Source organism: Helianthus annuus, chromosome 7 (genome assembly GCF_002127325.2).
Source record: "Helianthus annuus cultivar XRQ/B chromosome 7, HanXRQr2.0-SUNRISE, whole genome shotgun sequence".
NCBI classification, from domain to species: domain Eukaryota; kingdom Viridiplantae; phylum Streptophyta; class Magnoliopsida; order Asterales; family Asteraceae; genus Helianthus; species Helianthus annuus.
This window is the reverse complement of record NC_035439.2, coordinates 60782328-60802841: the sequence shown is the minus strand read 5'-3', so window position 1 is coordinate 60802841 and position 20514 is coordinate 60782328. Positions and strand designations below refer to the sequence as shown.

General features: G+C 41.0%; 1 long non-coding RNA gene across 10 annotated transcripts; it reads right to left on the bottom strand.

The window, feature by feature from the left end:
* Positions 1-17030: 17030 nt before the first annotated feature.
* LOC110884447 lies at positions 17031-20220 on the bottom strand. 10 transcript variants are annotated; one of them, XR_002561173.2, is made up of 7 exons: positions 19760-20217; positions 19534-19689; positions 18447-18554; positions 18112-18190; positions 17893-18009; positions 17526-17798; positions 17031-17444 (listed from the first exon to the last, which is right to left on the bottom strand). It is a non-coding gene; the product is annotated as an uncharacterized LOC110884447 (long non-coding RNA). The 10 variants fall into 10 exon arrangements; XR_002561171.1 differs by having other exon boundaries at positions 18112-18554; positions 19760-20219; XR_004863588.1 differs by having other exon boundaries at positions 17893-18554; positions 19760-19918; positions 19990-20219.
* Positions 20221-20514: the final 294 nt, after the last annotated feature.

Here is a 20514-nt window from a genome sequence, read left to right as displayed (position 1 = left end):
TGCTGTATGGAAGTACTGTCCTAGTCCTCGGATAATACTTTCCGCAAATGCTTGAAACATAGCATCGCCCTCAGCAAGCTGAGGAAACAATAAAATTGATAGTCGCTGCTGTTGAAATCAAAAGATCCTCTAAAGGGGACACACCGTAAAGTCGAAGCCGTCATCTCTTTGCGTATACGGAAGTATCGACCTGAGCTCTCACGGCCCTCGCATCTAACCCCTGAACAGATATCATCTGTGGTATACTCACCTGTAAGACTGAATATTGGGATCTAGATACGGGAGTATATTCAAGTAGTAAGACACACGAATAAGTTCAAGAGCTTAAAACATTAACATCGTATCTCGGATCAATTGAAATTTGTGTGAAAATTTAAGTAGACAAATATACTGACAATCTAGGTGAATTTTTTAGAGCTTAAAATGTAATAAGCTTAACGGTGTTAGTGACATGTCTCATAAACTAAACTGATATGATCCTCTTGCACAAACTCACAAAAATATTATTTGTAAATATTTCATTTCTGCATCTTGTTGTTTTTACAATTAATGTCAGTTTTTGTGTTTACAAGTGGTGTCATTTACTTTCTTTCAGAAAATCCAAAAAGATTTTGTGTGTGTTTTAGCATAAACTTTTGAAAAAGTCAAAAGGATTTTCGACAACTGATGTTGGAAAGCTTATTTTCAAAATTCCGAGTGCTAAACATGATGAAAATGTTGTGAGGGGGAGTGTGTCTTAATTGTCAAAATATGTTTTTAAATCAACAAGTGGTTCATAATGTGTTTGTGATCTGAGGGAGAGTTGTTGTTTGTGCATATGTTTATGATAGAGAGTCATCTGTTTATTTCAGAGTGTTGGTGCATTCAAATTGTTAAATTTTAGAAAATTTATTTCTGGGTTAAGAATGTGCAGGAATAGCCAGGTTTCGATCTTGGACCTAAAGATAAAGAGCCAGGTTACAATACCTGAGGACTCTAATTAAAGAAAGCCAAGTTTCGATCCTGGAAATTAATTGCTGTGAATAGAGATTGAGCCAGGTTCCAGATTCTGTGGACAAAGCTAAAGCCAGGAATCAATGTTGAACCTATGAAAGCCAGACAATGATCCTGAAGCAGATGTTGCTGAAGAACAAAGAAATGCCAACAAATCGAGAGGGGGAGTCTGAAGATATGCAAGCAGATAATGTCAAAGAGGAGTCTGTTGATGAAGATTGAGATAGAGAAAAGTCCAGAGAATGATCAAGACTGAAGAAGTGAAGACACAGCATTGTCGTGACTCGATAGTCGACTCGTCAACATCTGAGGGGGAGTCTGTTGGTGCACTACATCTGTTGACTTCGTCTTGTATCGAGTCTTACATTGCATTGTATAGATTAGGGCGCGTTTTACGAGAAAATAGGAAATGTATGTGCATAGGAAGCAGGTTTTGTCACACCCCCAAAATCCACCTGCGGAATACCACCGCTTGGGAGCGTGACTGACGAGGATCAAGCCACCAATCATATCGAACACAGCAATTAATAATAAAAGTATATAATGTAATTCATCACGACATGATTGATGTTCAAAACCAAACATTGTTTAAGTAGCGGAAGCATAAGTATGTAAACCCAAATTATATCATAGTTCAAAAGTTTAAATGTTTTAACATGGCATCCACAATCCATGCTCCACAACGACCCGCTCCTCCTTGTGCAAGCTCCATATGTACCTAAGGTCCTGCAAGGCATGCAGCAGAGAGTCAACAACTAGTTGAGCGAGTTCACAGAAAGTAAGTTCACAACAGTAATACGTATGTTCATTTGGTGGGGGCTTCCCACATATGCATGTACTAATAGTGGGGGTTTCCCATAATTATATATTTATTTCCAGTGGGGGATTCCCACGTTTAACCTTTCTAATAGGGGCTTCCCATGTTCATACTTACTAGACTATTTGTGACCATGTGTTCTTCTTAATCCGAGAACAGGAAAACGTACAAGGACACGTAGGATTTACGTGAGTGCCCTTCCTCGAGGACAGTGGTACGTGTGGGGTTTACGTAGGATTTACGTAAGTGTCCTTCCGACCCGGAAGACAGTAGTAGGTATAAGTTTACGTAGGTTTTACGTAAGTGTCCTCCCGACCCGGGAGACAATGGTAGATACTAGTTTACGTAGGATTTACGTAAGTGTCCTGACTAACCTGAGGACGATGGTCTGTAGTCTAGCAATAGTGTAAGTACGAGTGATTATCCAATTCAATTCTTCCAACCCAATTCCCACCCGGGAATCCCATGCCTTGGCTGTGTGAACTCACCTTGGTTTGCTCGGTATGCTATGCTCTAGGGTTTATCAAATGTTTAAGTCCGTTACACACGACCTAGGATATGTTACACATGATACGATGTAAGTGTTTGCATCAAATTAGGGTTTGCAAATCATTGACATTCATGCAACTATGTTTTGTGTGCTTATTGTATGCAAGATGATATCACATAGACTGTTCATACATGCTGGATCATACAGTTGCATTCAGTATCATACGATTATATATATATAGAATCATACATCGCGTAATCAGTTCATCGTATTCACATAATTCATGCGTCACACCTTTGCTTTCACATTTCAGTCTAACATGGAGGTTAACATATTTGTCACTGTTAACATACTTCGTATATTCAACGGCGTTGAAAAACTTAACAAGTTTAACTGAGTTAGCGGCTTAAGAAAGTGACATACACATCTTATCAGATTCAATCATTATTTAATACACATTCATGGCCTCATATTAAACACACATCAGAATCAGACAGGGCCTTGCCCTTCATAAAAACTCAGACAAATGTGTGGGGGGGGGGTTTCCCCTGTTCAAAACTCGGACCATGTGTGTGTGTGTGTGAGGGGGGGGGGTTAAAGGTCGGACAGAACATGGGGGGGTTTAAAAGTCGGACCATTGGGTGAGGCCAAGAAACTCGGACCCCTTATGTAGTGTAATGGTCGGACAAGGTAGTGGGTCACAAACTCGGACCCCTTGCATCATTACAAAACTTGGACAGCATACTTGACAAGAAACTCTGATCCTTTTGATGTTTTATATAAAACTCGGACTAGGGTAGGGGCTGCCCTTTCTAAAACTCGGACCCTCCTTAACTAAGGTTAAAGATCGGACATATGCACATACAAAAAGGTCGGACATGCTTCTTATTAGAAAACTCGGACAAACTTGTACAATCAAAGCTCGGATTTAAGGCATGATTCACACAAAACTCTGACAAACATATTTCATTAGAAATTCGATTCCATTGTACTGATTGTAACAGTTACGTTCTAGTTCTCATACGATCGTGAACCCTAATTACATACTTTGCATTGTACTGATCAAAACAACAATCAATATTTCTACATATCCTGCATCAAAATCATCAGGCAAACGATTCTACACTAAGCAATAACATTATCATATTAATCAGAATCAAATCAATAATCACAGAGAGCATCATATGAAGAATTAGGGTTTTCATGAACACATAATTAAGAATCAAGAATTGATACAATTAAACAATCAATTAGGGTTTACAAGTATACAATAATCAATAAGCAATTACATTGAATGATTCTAGAGAAAATGTGGAATCAAAGTGTTGAATGTCTTGTGCCAATGATGATGGTGATAATGATTGCTAGGGGATTAGAGAATACAGTACGTGCTTTGGTTTTGTGAAAATGATTAGTGAACAAGGGATTAGGGTTAAGTATAGTTTAATTTTCACTAATTACTCTACACACCCTGAATTACTATATCTTACACAAGCACACCATCTCACATCAATTTCACAGTTTCACCACCAAGTTTATGCATTTGACAAGTCTATCACAATTAACACATAACCATGCACATACACACAATACATTTCATTGGCTCAAAACGTATACAATTCCATAGCAACTAATTGTGCAAATAAACAACTAAACAATACAAGAACGTGCAATAAATGAGAAATAGAAATCTTGGAAATTTGAGTTGTCACATTATCCCCAACTTAAAAGAAATTTCGTCCCGAAATTTGGTACGCACTCACTGAGGAAGCTAGGTAAGCTGTATTGTTCACTGGTTTTCCTGGGGTGTCACATCATCCCCCCGTTGATTTGGAATTTCGTCCCGAAATTCCGCAGTAGTAGCTTCAGTCTCAGTAGTGGTTGCATTGGTTCCGAATAACTGGGGGTACTTTTCTGTCATCTGGTCTTCGCGTTCCCAGGTGTACTCTGGGCCACGTTTGGAGTTCCAACGAACTCGAACAAGAGGGATTCTCTTATGCTTGAGGACCTTAACATCCCGGTCCGTGATTTCAACTGGTTCCTCGACGAACTGCAACCGCTCATCGATAGTGAGTTCCTTAAAAGGAACTATGAGGGTCGCATCTGATAGGCACTTCTTCAGATTCGACACATGGAAAACATTGTGAACTGCACCGAGTTCAGCTGGTAGGTTTAGCTTGTAGGCCACTTTGCCTATTTTCTCAATGATTTCGAACGGTCCGACATACCGCGGATTTAGTTTGCCCCGTTTGCCAAAACGAACCACACCCTTCCAGGGTGAGACTTTTAGTAAAACCCGGTCCCCGACCTGAAATTCCAACGGTTTCCTATGCTTATCCGCGTAGGCTTTCTGACGGTCGCGTGCTGCCGCCATGCGTTGTCGTATTTGTGCAATCTTTTCTGTGGCGTCCACTACAATCTCCGGAACCGTGATCTGACTATCCCCCACCTCTGCCCAACAGAGAGGTGACCGGCATTTACGCCCGTACAATGCCTCGAATGGAGCGGCTTGTATGCTGGTGTGGTAACTGTTATTATACGAAAACTCCACTAACGGGAGATGCTTTTCCCAGCCGTTGCCGAAATCAATAACACATGCCCGAAGCATGTCTTCAAGAGTTTGGATCGGTCGCTCAGACTGCCCATCCGTCTGAGGGTGATATGCTGTGCTCATGTCTAACCGTGAGCCGAAAGATTTATGCATCGCTTGCCATAGCTCTGACGTGAATGGTGCATCCCGATCCGAAATGATGGAGGTGGGCACCCCGTGCCTCGAAACAACTTCTTTAAGATAAACGTCTGCGAGGGTGGAGAACTTATCCGTTTCCTTAATAGCCATGAAGTGTGCAGACTTGGTGAGTCGATCCACGATCACCCATATGGTATCATTCCCACGCTGAGATCTAGGTAGGCCTGTAACAAAATCCATGGAAATTTCTTCCCATTTCCACTGTGGTATCCTGGGTTGTTGAAGTAGGCCCGCTGGTTTCTGATACTCCACTTTGACCTTTGCACATGTCAAACACTTGCCGACGTAAGTAGCGATGTGGGCTTTCATGCTAGGCCACCAATATGTTGTTTTGAGATCGTGGTACATCTTATCCGACCCTGGATGTATTGAGTAGCGAGACTTGTGTGCTTCATCCATCACAAGCTCTCGTAAACCGCCATAAAGTGGGACCCAAATACGTCCTGTTACATAGTAGGCGCTGTCTTCCTTTTGTTCCATTCGTTGCCTTGAGCCGTGTAAGGCTTCAGCTTTGACGTTTTCGGGCTTTAATGCTTCCATCTGAGCAGTTCGTATTTGTGCAGGAAGACTGGACTGAATAGTGAGCTGCAAGGCTCGTACACGCCTAGGTAAAGTATCTTTTCGACTGAGAGCGTCAGCCACAACATTGGCCTTGCCTGGATGGTACTTGATGGCGCATTCGTAATCATTAAGCAGCTCGACCCATCGTCGTTGACGCATGTTCAATTCCTTCTGCTTGAAGATATGCTCGAGACTCCTGTGATCGGTGTAAATTGTGCACTTGGTACCGTACAGGTAGTGTCGCCATATCTTGAGTGCGAAAACAGCAGCTCCCAGCTCTAAATCGTGCGTCGTGTAGTTTCGTTCGTGAACCTTGAGTTGACGAGAAGCGTAGGCAATAACTTTATCCCGCTGCATCAATACACAACCAAGCCCCTGTATCGATGCGTCACAATAGACCACAAAATCATCCGTGCCCTCTGGCAATGAGAGAATAGGTGCGCTGCATAGTCTATCCTTCAGGTACTGAAAGGCAGTTTCTTGTGTATTACCCCAACGATAGGTAACACCTTTCTGTGTCAACATAGTGAGCGGCTGTGCGATCTTGGAGAAGTCTTTAATAAATCGTCTGTAATACCCCGCCAAACCCAAGAATTGGCGTATTTCCGTTGGTGTACGCGGTGCAGGCCCGTTCCTGATCGAATCTACCTTGGATGGATCGACATGGATCCCATACCTGTTCACCACATGGCCTAAGAAGTGGACTTCACGAAGCCAGAAGTCACATTTTGAAAACTTGGCGTACAATTGTTCCTTTCGAAGAAGTTCCAAGATAAGACGTAAGTGCTGCTCGTGTTCCTCCTGACTCTTGGAGTAGATCAAAATGTCGTCGATAAAGACAATTACAAACTTGTCTAGATAGGGTTTGCACACCCTGTTCATAAGATCCATGAAAACTGCAGGCGCGTTCGTAAGCCCAAATGGCATGACTAGGAACTCGTAATGACCGTAGCGAGTTCTGAATGCTGTCTTGGAGACGTCCTCATCCCGGACTCTCAACTGATGATACCCTGACCTTAGATCAATCTTGGAATAGTAACTCGACCCTTGCAACTGGTCGAATAAATCGTCAATGCGTGGAAGAGGATAGCGGTTCTTCACTGTGACCTTGTTCAGTTCGCGGTAATCGATGCACATCCTGAAAGTGCCATCCTTCTTTTTCACAAATAGTACTGGAGCTCCCCAAGGCGAAGAGCTTGGACGAATGAAGCCTTTATCCAAGAGCTCTTGTAGTTGCTTTGAAAGTTCTTCCAGTTCAGTTGGAGCTAAACGATACGGTGCGCGAGCTATAGGTGCTGCTCCCGGAGCTAGCTCGATTTGAAACTCGACCTGACGATGAGGCGGTAGACCAGGTAAATCTTCGGGAAACACCTGAGGAAATTCGCGTACAACTGGAATATCCTCTATTATTTTCTCTTTCGTCGATGCATCCGTAACAAGTGCCAAAATGGCAGTGTGCCCCTTTCGTAAACATTTATGCGCCTTCAAGAAAGAAATGATGCCAACCACAGCACCACTCTTGTCACCCTGAACTTCGAGAGGTTGCTTACCCGAATGAGGAATGCGAACTATCTTCTCCTTGCATAGGATCTCTGCGTGATGTTGGGATAACCAATCCATCCCAATAACGATATCGAAACTACCCAAAACTATAGGTATGAGGTCGATGGAGAAGGTCTGACCAGCTAAGACGATGTTACAACCCTTGACTACATGTGCGGCTTCTACACTCTTACCATTAGCTAACTCTACGACATGTTTGTTGTTTAGGGGTGTTGGTGTACGTTTTAACATTTTACTCACTTTTAACGATATATAACTTGTATCAGCACCCGAATCAAATAAGACAGTAACATAAATATCGTCGAGAAGAAACTTACCCATAACCACATTGGGATCATTCATTGCATCTCCTCGACCCAGCACAAAAACACGACCCCGAGCTTCATTGCCATTGTTTTTATTGTTTCCCCAGTTGTTGTTGTTTCCGTTGCCCTGGTTGTTGTTGTTGTTGCGATTCTGATTTTGGTTCAATTGGGGACAATCACGCTTGAAATGCCCTTCAGCCCCACACTGAAAACATCCCCTGTTGCCCCGCTGATGCTGCTGCTGATGCTGGTTCTGTGGAGCTGGTGGTGGGTGTTGCTGATTCTGATTCGCAGGTCGTGGACTCCTACAGTCTTTGGCCTCGTGACCCATCTTGAGACACCTTTGGCAACGACCCTTGTTGCACTGGCCGCTGTGATGCCTGTTATAGTTGTGACACTTGGGGTGAAATCCTTGATACCTTTTCTGCCTGTGACCACTAGAAGATTGCTGACTAGGACTCTGGTAATGATCAATCTTCTGCTGTTGAGCCTGAGACTGTACTGTTGTTGAACCCTTGCTCGAATCCCCATCCCACTTTCTTTTGTTGTCACTGGGAGTAGCAGAAGTAGTGACAGCAGTAGTAGTAGCACTGATGCGTTTTGGCAGCCTGTTCTGATCCACTGCCTGATCTGTGAGACGATGAGCGAGGCGTTGAATAGCCTGGATGTTGTCAAGATTAGCCGATGCCACATGGCTCTGTATCTCTGGCGCTAATCCCTTGAGGTACAACTCAATGCGCTTGATTGGAGGATCCACCATAGTTGGACACAGCACGGCCAATTCGTTCGACCGTTTAGTGTAGGCTTCGATCTCTGACCCAACCATTTTCAGATGATACAACTCGTCTTCCAACTTGTGAATATCCTCCCGTGTGCAGTATTCACGTTTAATCAGTTCCTTGAAGTCACTCCAAGGGGTGGCGTTAGCAGCTGCCAACCCTAAAATCTGAACTTGCGCGTTCCACCAAGTTAGCGCAATTCCTTCCAACGTGCCAGTGGCGTACTTCACCCTGCGATCCTCAGGGCATTCACACATTTCGAATACTGATTCTAGCTTCTCAAACCAATGGAGGAGTCCCACTGCCCCCTCGGTGCCACTAAATGTGCTTGGACGACAGTCCATGAAGTTCTTGAAAGTGCATACAGGCTGATGAGCGTGTTGACCTAATGTGTAAGAACAATTCGAGGTTAAACATAAGAGTTGTTTAGGAACGTAGGATCTAGAGATCCTAGAATGAGTTACGACTGCAGGGTATACCTCCTGCGTTTGCAGCTGCAAGTGCCGCAGCAACTTGTTCATTGATAAGAGCCGTCAACTGGGCTTGTGTCAAATTGATACGTCCGGCCATTGATCTTCACATCAAAGGCAGCATAAGTGAGAAAGGTTCGCGAATAGTGCGATGACAGAAGAGTGTAAGCACATAGGTGTTCTCATGCAATAGCAAGTAATGAGCAGTGTAATCTAAGCAAACTACGAGCAAAGTTCTATGCAATTCTAGCATGTAGGCAATAAATATAAACCTTATTACCTAGGATGTCGAGTCTTGCACGTGGAGCGAAGCGTCGTTGTGGGTTGTTGAGAGCACTGTTCTGGTTATAGTCTGGTTTTAATAAAAACGTTTTCCCATATTAAAACCAAGTTCTCTATAACCAATGGCTTTGATACCAATCTGTCACACCCCCAAAATCCAACTGCGGAATACCACCACTTGGGAGCGTGACTGACCAGGATCAAGCCACCAATCATATCGAACACAACAATTAATAATAAAAGTATATAATGTAATTCATCACGACATGATTGATGTTCAAAACCAAACATTGTTTAAGTAGCGGAAGCATAAGTATGTAAACCCAAGTTATATCATAGTTCAAAAGTTTAAATGTTTTAACATGGCATCCACAATCCATGCTCCACAACGACCCGCTCCTCCTTGTGCAAGCTCCATATGTACCTAAGGTCCTGCAAGGCATGCAGTAGAGAGTCAACAACTAGTTGAGCGAGTTCACAGAAAGTAAGTTCATAACAGTAATACGTATGTTCATTTGGTGGGGGCTTCCCACATATGCATGTACTAATAGTGGGGGTTTCCCATAATCATATATTTATTTCCAGTGGGGGATTCCCACGTTTAACCTTTCTAATGGGGGCTTCCCATGTTCATACTTACTAGACTATTTGCGACCATGTGTCCTTCTTAATCCGAGAACAGGAAAACGTACAAGGACACGTAGGATTTACGTGAGTGCCCTTCCCCGAGGACAGTGGTACGTGTGGGGTTTACGTAGGATTTACGTAAGTGTTCTTCCGACCCGGAAGACAGTAGTAGGTATAAGTTTACGTAGGTTTTACGTAAGTGTCCTCCCGACCCGGGAGACAATGGTAGATACTAGTTTACGTAGGATTTACGTAAGTGTCCTGACTAACCTGAGGACGATGGTCTGTAGTCTAGCAATAGTGTAAGTACGAGTGATTATCCAATTCAATTCTTCCAACCCAATTCCCACCCGGGAATCCCATGCCTTGGCTGTGTGAACTCACCTTGGTTTGCTCGGTATGCTATGCTCTAGGGTTTATCAAATGTTTAAGTCCGTTACACACGACCTAGGATATGTTGCACATGATACGATGTAAGTGTTTGCATCAAATTAGGGTTTGCAAATCAATGACATTCAAGCAACTGTGTTTTGTGTGCTTATTGTATGCAAGATGATATCACATAGACTGTTCATACATGCTGGATCATACAGTTGCATTCAGTATCATACGATTATATATATATAGAATCATACATCGCGTAATCAGTTCATCGTATTCACATAATTCATGCGTCACACCTTTGCTTTCACATTTCAGTCTAACATGGAGGTTAACATATTTGTCACTGTTAACATACTTCGTATATTCAACGGCGTTGATAAACTTAACAAGTTTAACTGAGTTAGCGGCTTAAGAAAGTGACATACACATCTTATCAGATTCAATCATTATTTAATACACATTCATGGCCTCATATTAAACACACATCAGAATCAGACAGGGCCTTGCCCTTCATAAAAACTCAGACAAGTGTGTGGGGGGGGGTTTCCCCTATTCAAAACTCGGACCATGTGTGTGTGAGGGGGGGGGGGTTAAAGGTCGGACAGAACATGGGGGAGTTTAAAAGTCGGACCATTGGGTGAGGCCAAGAAACTCGGACCCCTTATGTAGTGTAAAGGTCGGACAAGGTAGTGGGTCACAAACTCGGACCCCTTGCATCATTACAAAACTCGGACAGCATACTTGACAAGAAACTCGGATCCTTTTGATGTTTTATATAAAACTCGGACTAGGGTAGGGGCTGCCCTTTCTAAAACTCGGACCCTCCTTAACTAAGGTTAAAGATCGGACATATGCACATACAAAAAGGTCGGACATGCTTGTTATTAGAAAACTCGGACAAACTTGTACAATCAAAGCTCGGATTCAAGGCATGATTCACACAAAACTCTGACAAACATATTTCATTAGATATTCGATTCCATTGTACTGATTGTAACAGTTACGTTCTAGTTCTCACACGATCGTGAACCCTAATTACATACTTTGCATTGTACTGATCAAAACAACAATCAATATTTCTACATATCCTGCATCAAAATCATCAGGCAAACGATTCTACACTAAGCAATAACATTATCATATTAATCAGAATCAAATCAATAATCACAGAGAGCATCATATGAAGAATTAGGGTTTTCATGAACACATAATCAAGAATCAAGAATTGATACAATTAAACAATCAATTAGGGTTTACAAGTATACAATAATCAATAAGCAATTACCTTGAATGATTCTAGAGAAAATGTGGAATCAAAGTGTTGAATTTCTTGTGCCAATGATGATGGTGATAATGATTGCTAGGGGATTAGAGAATACAGTACGTGCTTTGGTTTTGTGAAAATGATTAGTGAACAAGGGATTAGGGTTAAGTATAGTTTAATTTTCACTAATTACTCTACACACCCTGAATTACTATATCTTACACAAGCACACCATCCACATCAATTTCACAATTTCACCACCAAGTTTATGCATTTGACAAGTCTATCACAATTAACACATAACCATGCACAGACACACAATATATTTCATTGGCTCAAAACGTGTACAATTCCATAGCAACTAACTGTGCAAATAAACAACTAAACAATACAAGAACGTGCAATAAATGCGAAATAGAAATCTTGGAAATTCGAGTTGTCACAGGTTTCGCTTATAGGGACATTTGCTAGGGGTTTCGCTTATGTGGATAGGTTAGGGTTTCGCTTATATGATCAATGGGGTTTCGCTCATGTGGTCATGTCACTTGGAGCGAAACCTCAGCAACTATATATAGGGGTTCATTTGAGCGAAACCATAGGGGCATTGCGTTGTATTCCATACCGAAGTGCTGCCGGTGTGAAGATCGAGCCGAAAGCGTTGTCAAATCAATACAAACAGTAGATTAAGTGAAGAATCAGCTATTTCTACCTCCGTTTCTTGTTATTCCGCACCTGAAACAGAGAAGAACACCTCAGAACGACTCGTTTGGGTCAGACCTCGATCCTAGAGGGACGCTTCTTCTTGCTTGGGTCCCCACTCAAAAGGCTTATTCTTCTGAGTCAAAGCAGTGAGTGGAACCGCAATCTTTGAGAAATTTGCAATAAAACGACGGTAATACCCAGCAAGTCCAGGAAAAGAACGAACTTCTGTGGGTGTCGTAGGTGTATTCCAATCCTTAATAGCAACTATTTTGCAAGGATCCACATGAATACCCTGCTCGTTGACTATATGTCCCAAGAACTGAACTTCTTTAAGCCAGAATTCACACTTGGAGAATTTAGCAAAAAGTTGTTCCTTCTTTAGGAGTTCGAGAGTCAAACAAAGGTGTTGCTCGTGGTCGGCTCGAGACTTTGAATAAACAAGAATATCGTCGATGAACACAATGATGAACTTGTCTAAATAAGGTTTACAGACCCTATTCATTAAGTCCATGAAAATGGCTGGAGCATTCGTCAGACCAAAAGGCATGACAGTGAACTCATAGTGTCCATATCTTGTGCGGAAAGCAGTTTTGGGAATATCTTCTTCGAATACACGAAGCTGATGATACCCAGAACGCAGATCGATCTTGGAAAAACAGGTAGCACCTTGTAGCTGATCAAAGAGATCATCGATTCGAGGTAGGGGATATCGATTCTTGATGGTAAGCTTATTAAGCTCACGATAATCGATACACATTCGAAAAGATCCATCTTTCTTTTTCACAAAGAGGACAGGAGCTCCCCAAGGTGAATAACTCGGTTGGATGAATCCTTTATCAGATAACTCTTGAAGCTGTTTTGATAACTCTTGCATCTCGGAAGGTGCAAGACGATAAGGTGCTTTCGCAATCGGGTTAGCATTGGGTACCAGATCAATATGAAACTCGACTTGACGAACTGGAGGCAAACCAGTCAGTTCATCAGGAAATACCTCTGGATAATCCCGAACAACCTGAATATTCTTGCTCTTGCCTTTCTCCTCGGTGACATGTGCTAGGAAAGCAACATATCCTTTTCGTAGATAGCTTTGAGCTTTCATACATGACATGAGTTTCAAACCAACAGATGGTTTCTCGCCACGAACCTCAAGAACATCACTAGAGGAAAGAGGAATACGAACGATCTTGTCGAAACAAACAACCTCAGCATGATGTTTGGTTAACCAATCCATCCCCACGATAATGTCGAAACTCCCAAGTTGCATTGGTACGAGGTCGATAGGGAAAAGATGGTCATCGAGGTTCAATTGACAACCATGAAGAACAGAATCGAGTACGAGTGGTTTACCAGTAGCAACTTCGACAGATAAGGGCTTCCTCAGTTTAGTTCTAGGTATCGCAAGTAAAGGCTCAAAGGATAACGAAACAAACTCCTATCGGCACCAGATCGAAAAGAACAGACGCAAGTTGATTGTTAACAAGGAACGTACCGTTAACAACTTCGTTGTCCGCCCTCGCCTCATTTGCGTTCAAATGGAATGCTCGTCCACGAGCGGGATTCACATTTGGTATCGCGTTACCATTCGGATTGACATTCGCATTTGCATTCGCGTTTACCAATCTCGGGCAGTTGTTGCGGAAATGACCCATTTCTCCGCAATTAAAACACGAACCAGGTGGGAATCTCGCAGCATTCCCTTGAGCTTGTGCTGGAACCTGAGCGGCCTGATTTTGACCAAAGCGACAGAGGTTGGCCAAATGCCCAAGTCTACCACACGTAGTACACTGTTTACATGCCTATTGAGCAACATGGTGACCGTTGCATCTAGTGCAGTGAGGTGCGGTGCCAACATATGCTTTCTTCACAGGAGGTTGAGTCGGTGGTTTCTGAGCAGTTTGATTGGTGACAGTAAAGTTTTGGGAAGCCTTGCGCTTCCTTTCCTTATCAGAATCGGTTGACTTCTTTTGATCGCCCTTGCGGGTAAGTTTACCCTTCCTGACTTGAGACTCAGTCAGGGCAGCAAACAACTCGATTACTTGACGAAGGGTAGTAGGATTAACACTGGTCATATTGTCCTGTATGGAATCAGGTAAACCATCGATACACCTCTCGATTGCTTTATCCAACGGGGTAACCATAGTGGGGCATAACAAACTGAGCTCCTCAAACCGATCCGTATAAGCACGGTGTTCTCCCCCGACTTGTTTCAAATCATCGAATTCCCGTTCTAAAGCTCGAATCTCGTGACGGGGACAGAACTCTCTCATCATGAGAGCACGGAGCTCTTCCCAAGTTTGTGCTAGTGCCACTTCAGCACCCCCTATCACGCATCACTCTGTTCCACCATGTAAGAGCTCGCTTCTCGAACACACTAGATGCAAACTCAACCTTACGCTCATTCGGACACTGCACGTGTCAGAATGTGCTCTCGATACTTTCAAACCATTGTAGGAGCGCAGTTGCTCCTTGCGACCCAGAAAACTTAAGCGGCTTCGCAGAATTGAAATTCTTGAAATTACACAGTGAATTATTGTTGTTATTATTGTTGTTGTTGTTGTATAGTTCGTGAATTTGGGTCACAATGCATGGAAGCACAGCAGCCATTTGCTGAGAGACAAGGGCTGCGACTTCCTCAGCAGTATAAGTTCGAGCATCGATCCGAGCATCACGTCGAGGAGGCATTGTCTAACAAGGAAACATGAGAAACAAGTGAGATTGATAATTGGAAAAAAAACAAAGGAGGCATTGAAAACATCGACAAAACACAAGGAAGGCGATCATTTGTTTGTTACCTCGAACAAACAAACGACACGCGGCGACTAATCAAAGTAAATGGGTCACTATAATGTATCACGAAGACATGCTCGCTTATAAGTGAACACTCACCCCAAGAGTTCCCAGGTAAGAGTGACTGGTCCGATAATGCGGATTTGTACGAACACTCTAGCCTTAGACAGAAAACTCAGGGTACAGGCATTCACTCTTCCAGTTTGCACGTGTTCACATTATTTAGACCCAAACTTTGACAAGATTTTTGAAAACTCAAAAGGGTTCAAAACCATATAATAGAGGGTTCAAAACCTAGTAATCAATCATCCAAGGATACATGATTAATTTTCGAAGCGGATTCGTTATTGTGTTCTCGTCGTGGTTATCATCTAAGGATAGGTGACGGTATTGTTTTAAAATTCTAAGCACAAGTAAACTTGTGTTAGGGTCCTAAAGTTATAGTCTAGGTCAAAGCATTGCGAATAACCTAATTCCCTATAACCATTGGCTCTGATACCAACTCTTTTGTCACACCCCGACCACGTTAAAACAACAAACCGTGGCGGAAACGTCGGGGAGTGTTGCGACAGAATTATTGTTCCACAACCATGATAACCAAATGTTTCGTTTTATTGAATTATTAAGTAATGTACATTGTCTTTAAATCAAAACAAACAAACTACACATTGTTTATAACTGTTTTTAAGTCACTAAGGCCTCGTCCAGGTCCTATGTGACATAAGCTTCCTAGCAAGCAACTGTTGGTGCATAATGTCTAAAGCCTGCGTCTTAGGTTTAGTTGATTAATGTATAGGGTCTATTTTGGTTAATTATGTATTTTACAGGGGTTAAAGTTGAAATTGTATGATTTTGATGTTTAGGTTTCGCTTGAATGGACACATGCCATACAAGCGGAACTACTTGATAAGGTTTCGCTTGTATGGTCATGACCATTCAAGCGGAACCATCTCACCTATAAATACCCCAAGTGTTTTCTCATTTTGGACGTTGATGTCACAAGTGTAGCCGACCTGCTGACCTTGTATTTTCTGAAAGTTGAATGAGAAAACGTTGTTAAAGTGTATCTCTTCTGTTTCTACTCATTTCTTCTATAGTTTTGCTTTGATTCATGCCAAATATGTATTTCCGCTACATATTCGGTAGGTGCTAGTACCGATTGTCTCAAACGAAGGACAAACTCGATCCTACAATTGGTATCAGAGCCAGTTGTGAGGTAGTTGACCAGAATCAAGGCAGTTTTCAAGCACTTTGTGGGTTTCTGACAGTTTGGCCGGATAAAATGGACTGAGAATTGGACATACTGTGTAAAAGTACGTAATAATAAACCCTTGAAAAGCTCAGACCTTAAATCAGCTCAAAAATAACCTAAAATGGCTCGAGAATAGGTTTCGCTTGTGTGTCACCCTAGAGGTTTCGCTTGTTTGAACCTGGAGATCAAAGGTTTCTACTACGCCAAAATAGGGACACAGCCACACAAAAAAAGTGTGACGATATGGCTTTCGCCACACGTATTTTTTTCAGGTCAAGTGTGACCAAAGCTCGAGTCATCGTAGGTATTATACGGCCACACACACTTTTTAGTGGTCGTAGAACTTAAAAGTGTGGCTAAAGGGTACTAACACTTTTTTTTGTTAAAATCTAGCATTTCCTCCGTTAAGTGTGGCTAAAGGATAGCAACGGTCACATGTATTTACTTTAAGTGTGACCGTTACTACTATATAGTCACATGAATTACCAAAAGAAATTGTTTTAGCCACAGTAATTAAAAAAAGTGTGGCAAAAAAGGTTGTTTTAATCAAGCTTTTACCCATTAAGTGTGGCTAAAGGTTAGCAACAGCCACATGAATTACTGTAAGTGTGACCGTTTCTATTATATAGTCACTAAAATGTTAGCTTTAGCCACATTAATCTATAAAAACTATGGTGAATGGGTTGTTGAAATCAAGCATTAGGTGGCTAAAGGGTAGCAACGGCCACATGAATTTACTAGAAATGTGGCTAAAAACTATTTCTAAACACACATTTGTAATTTTAGGTGCGGCTGTTGTATTCATTTTGTCACACATATTTTAACAAAGTGACAAAAGTGTGGTGAATGATTATGTATAGTCACATGAAATTTTATAACTTTAAGTGTGGCTATTTGCTAACCTTTGGTCACACATATTTATTCTGGTTTTATGTGGCCATTGTCGTGTAATTAGCCAATTTATTTTCATTTTTTTCTAAAACTAAAACAACACCAAACATCGGAAACCCAAAAAACCAAATTATATTAACAATAATAAGCACAAATCCATACATAAGTTTTCAATTTAAATACTAAAACATAAACTTCTAATCAAAAGTTATCTACAAAAGTTTCAAAGGGAAACGACTGTACACAAACTAAAAACTTTTTCATGCTTCTTTCTTTTTCTTGCTCCTTGTCTGATTCAATACCACTGTGACAATAGATAAACATGACAGATCAAGCCTTGTTTACCTTTGCTGGAACAGGTGCTGCTGGGGTTTAATTCTATACAGCAGTAGAAATTGGGTTATTGCTAGCATGCATGCTTGCAAGCGATGTATATGTGCCAACAATAGCACATACCAGCCCCATCAACTTCAGCAGGTAACTAGCCCCATCAATTGCAGCAGGTAACTAAATCAGCAGGATAATGACCTGAAAGAATCAAAGTACGGGTCAAACATAGATCATTAATATGTATGTATTTGAGCATTTAACATCTTGATTTTGTTTAACCTGAATCACGAGCGATCCCACTTCGCCAGCACCATTTAAGACAAGGAGGGATTTACCTTCTGATAAACTGGCTCACTCTAGACCATTATACATGGTCTCAATTGCATGAGGGAGACTAGCAGCCTGCACAAAGTCCAAGTTTTTGGTTTTTAGGCCAGCAGTTTCTCTTCAACTTCAATGTACTCAACTATAGAATCCGACTGTTATGGCACACCGGCTGGGCTTGATAACTTTGCTGAGAGTATCCGCCCCCATTGGATTCCTTGCACGATTCTACACAATAATTATAAAATTTACTATTTATCGTCTTCAATAAATAAATGAGGAATAAGTATTCCCCACATGCATAGATATACATATGACATACCTTATTGTTACTTCGTTAACCATTTGTTTTTCCAGCCTTAATCTGATCACTTGTTCTATCTATCTGTATTGTTCTCTCGATTGATGTATCACCAGAGGGCAGGTGTAGCGATATCACCTATATTATAATTACAGTAATAAATGAACTATAAAAAACCTCATGAAACTTAACATATCCTAAAGTGGCTAACATATAAGACTAAAGGAGAAGCTCCAAAACCTTTTAACATCTGGATTGATATTATAGAAATGAAGTGAGTGGCAAGCTGATGGTGTAAGTAAAAATACAGTATATGCACCTGCGTTACTAAGGAAACTACCACTCAACAACCAAAGTTCGGCAATAAGAATTGTTTCAAGAATCAAATGTGTAGCATGTAATATGAATTTATTATTGTTCATTTACGATCCTAAATAGCTATTAGAAATCTCCGAAAATTGAAGCTATTCAGAAGACTACAATCATCACTCACTTAAACCAATTTCATAGGCCTCGTCAAAAAAAAGTGAAAAAAGACCACACATGGCAATAACAAGAACAAGGACGCTTTTTACCTGGATATTTGGCATCACTGGAAGTCTTATATCTTAATAGGTTTAGGCACGCACATCGCGGTCTTCAACGGTAATTTTCTTTTTCCCAGTGTGATTTGGTAAACATGCCTTGATGCAAGATGTGATACTTTTATCAGAGAAGAGAACTTTATGACATGTAATCACCCAGCCAAAGTTGACTAAATGATCCATCCCCACAAGTAAAAAGTTGCCCACATTTTACAAGATAATTAAAAAAATCGGATACAAACAAAAGTATCTAACATAATGAGAAATGGAATCTAAAAACAAAACTGGGGTTGTTCCATGGGTGCAAACGAGCCGAGCTAACCCACGAGCTACTTAAGCTCGACTCGAATAGAGCCAAGCTTAAACGAGTTTGAGCTCGAGCCTAAAAACAAACTTGTTTGGTAAACGAGCCTGAGCTTCGCTTATCGAGCTCGAGCCGGCTTGCGAGCCTAAAAAAGCCCGTTGTTTATATCATTTCTTAATTATATATTAAATATATATTTAAATAACTATAATGACTAATTATAAAATTACCAAAAAAATAACGAAATTATATCAATCTTTTTAATTTCCCAATTCACTAATTTTACAAAAGCAGTGCTATTGAACCAATGTTTATAAAGTTCCCATTGCACCATCAGTACCCCAATCCATATCACAATTAGCCTCTCTGCCACTTAAATGATCACAAGTTTATGCACACAAGTTAAACCTTTTAAAATTCACAATTAACCTCTTTACAATAAAAATATAGTAAGTCATCTTAATTACTGATGTAGTTTATGACTTTATTCATGGTTAACAAACCAAACCAAACTAACTGAGAAAAATTGTTAACATTTTTAATACAAGTGTGCATAATAAAGGAACAAAGGTAAACCTCTTACTTAAAATCACCAGTTGTGGGTTACAATCTTAAGTTTAGATAACTGGGAGAAAAGGACATGCGATCCTTACATGTTGCCCCTTACACCATTGTAAACACATAGCAAATCACAATTAACCTCTTTATATCTAGCAAATCACAAAATGGACCCAAAGTAAACACATAGTATTATCCGCAAGCATATTTTTGTACCTGACATCCGGTTTCCGGTCAAACAGCTCCAAACACCAGTGACCCACCAACAAACACCAGACGTTTTTCTTCTCTGTTCTGCTTCGATGAATTTTTCAACTCCTTGATGCATCTTTTCACCTTTTGAATCCAAATCAACTTCGCACCTTGATAAATCTGCATTTTTTATTTAAAATTTAATGAGTAACAAATGCTACCAACGATCTATACGTACACACATACATACATGCTTGTCCACGCTCCTAGAAGCACCACCACCGATTCTTCAATTGATAGCACGAGCAGAGGTGTTTGGTTTACGTTTGGATCTGAGATCTATTGCCTTGGAGACAGAAAGATGTCGTACAGCAGATGGAGTCGATTTTTGCAGATTGAAACCCTAACACTAGTGTAGATTACAAAATTATGCACATATTTCAATCAAAGAATAAGAATAACAAATAGAATTCAAGAGACAATTCTTAGCGCTTGAGCAACACCACTGCTGGAAGCTGTAGGTCACGGAGATCTTGAATAATCAATGCTTATTGTTGGTGGATTGATAGCGAGACAGAGAGAGGGATGTTGGAGGGCAAATTCTCAGTTTAGGTTTTAAGGATTAGGGGGGATTTGGGTTTTTGATAAAATTGGGAAAATTTGGGCGGGGATGATTTTGGTGAGGTGGGAAACATGAATAATTTTTAGATGAAATTGAAAGATTATTGAAATTGAATAAGTAAAAAATTTAGTAATAGACATGTATGATATACTATTGTCCATTATGATTCGTTAACGCCTATTATGATTCATTGTATTATCTAGTATTGTCTATCATGATCTATTAAGACTCAATATGGTCAATTAAGACATGTATGATCTACAATAGTTCATCGTGATCCATTAAAGCACAATATGGTCCATTAAAATACGTATGGTCTACTATTGTTCATCGTGATCCATTAAACCTCATGGCCGTTGAATAACGGAAACCGTTATTAACCG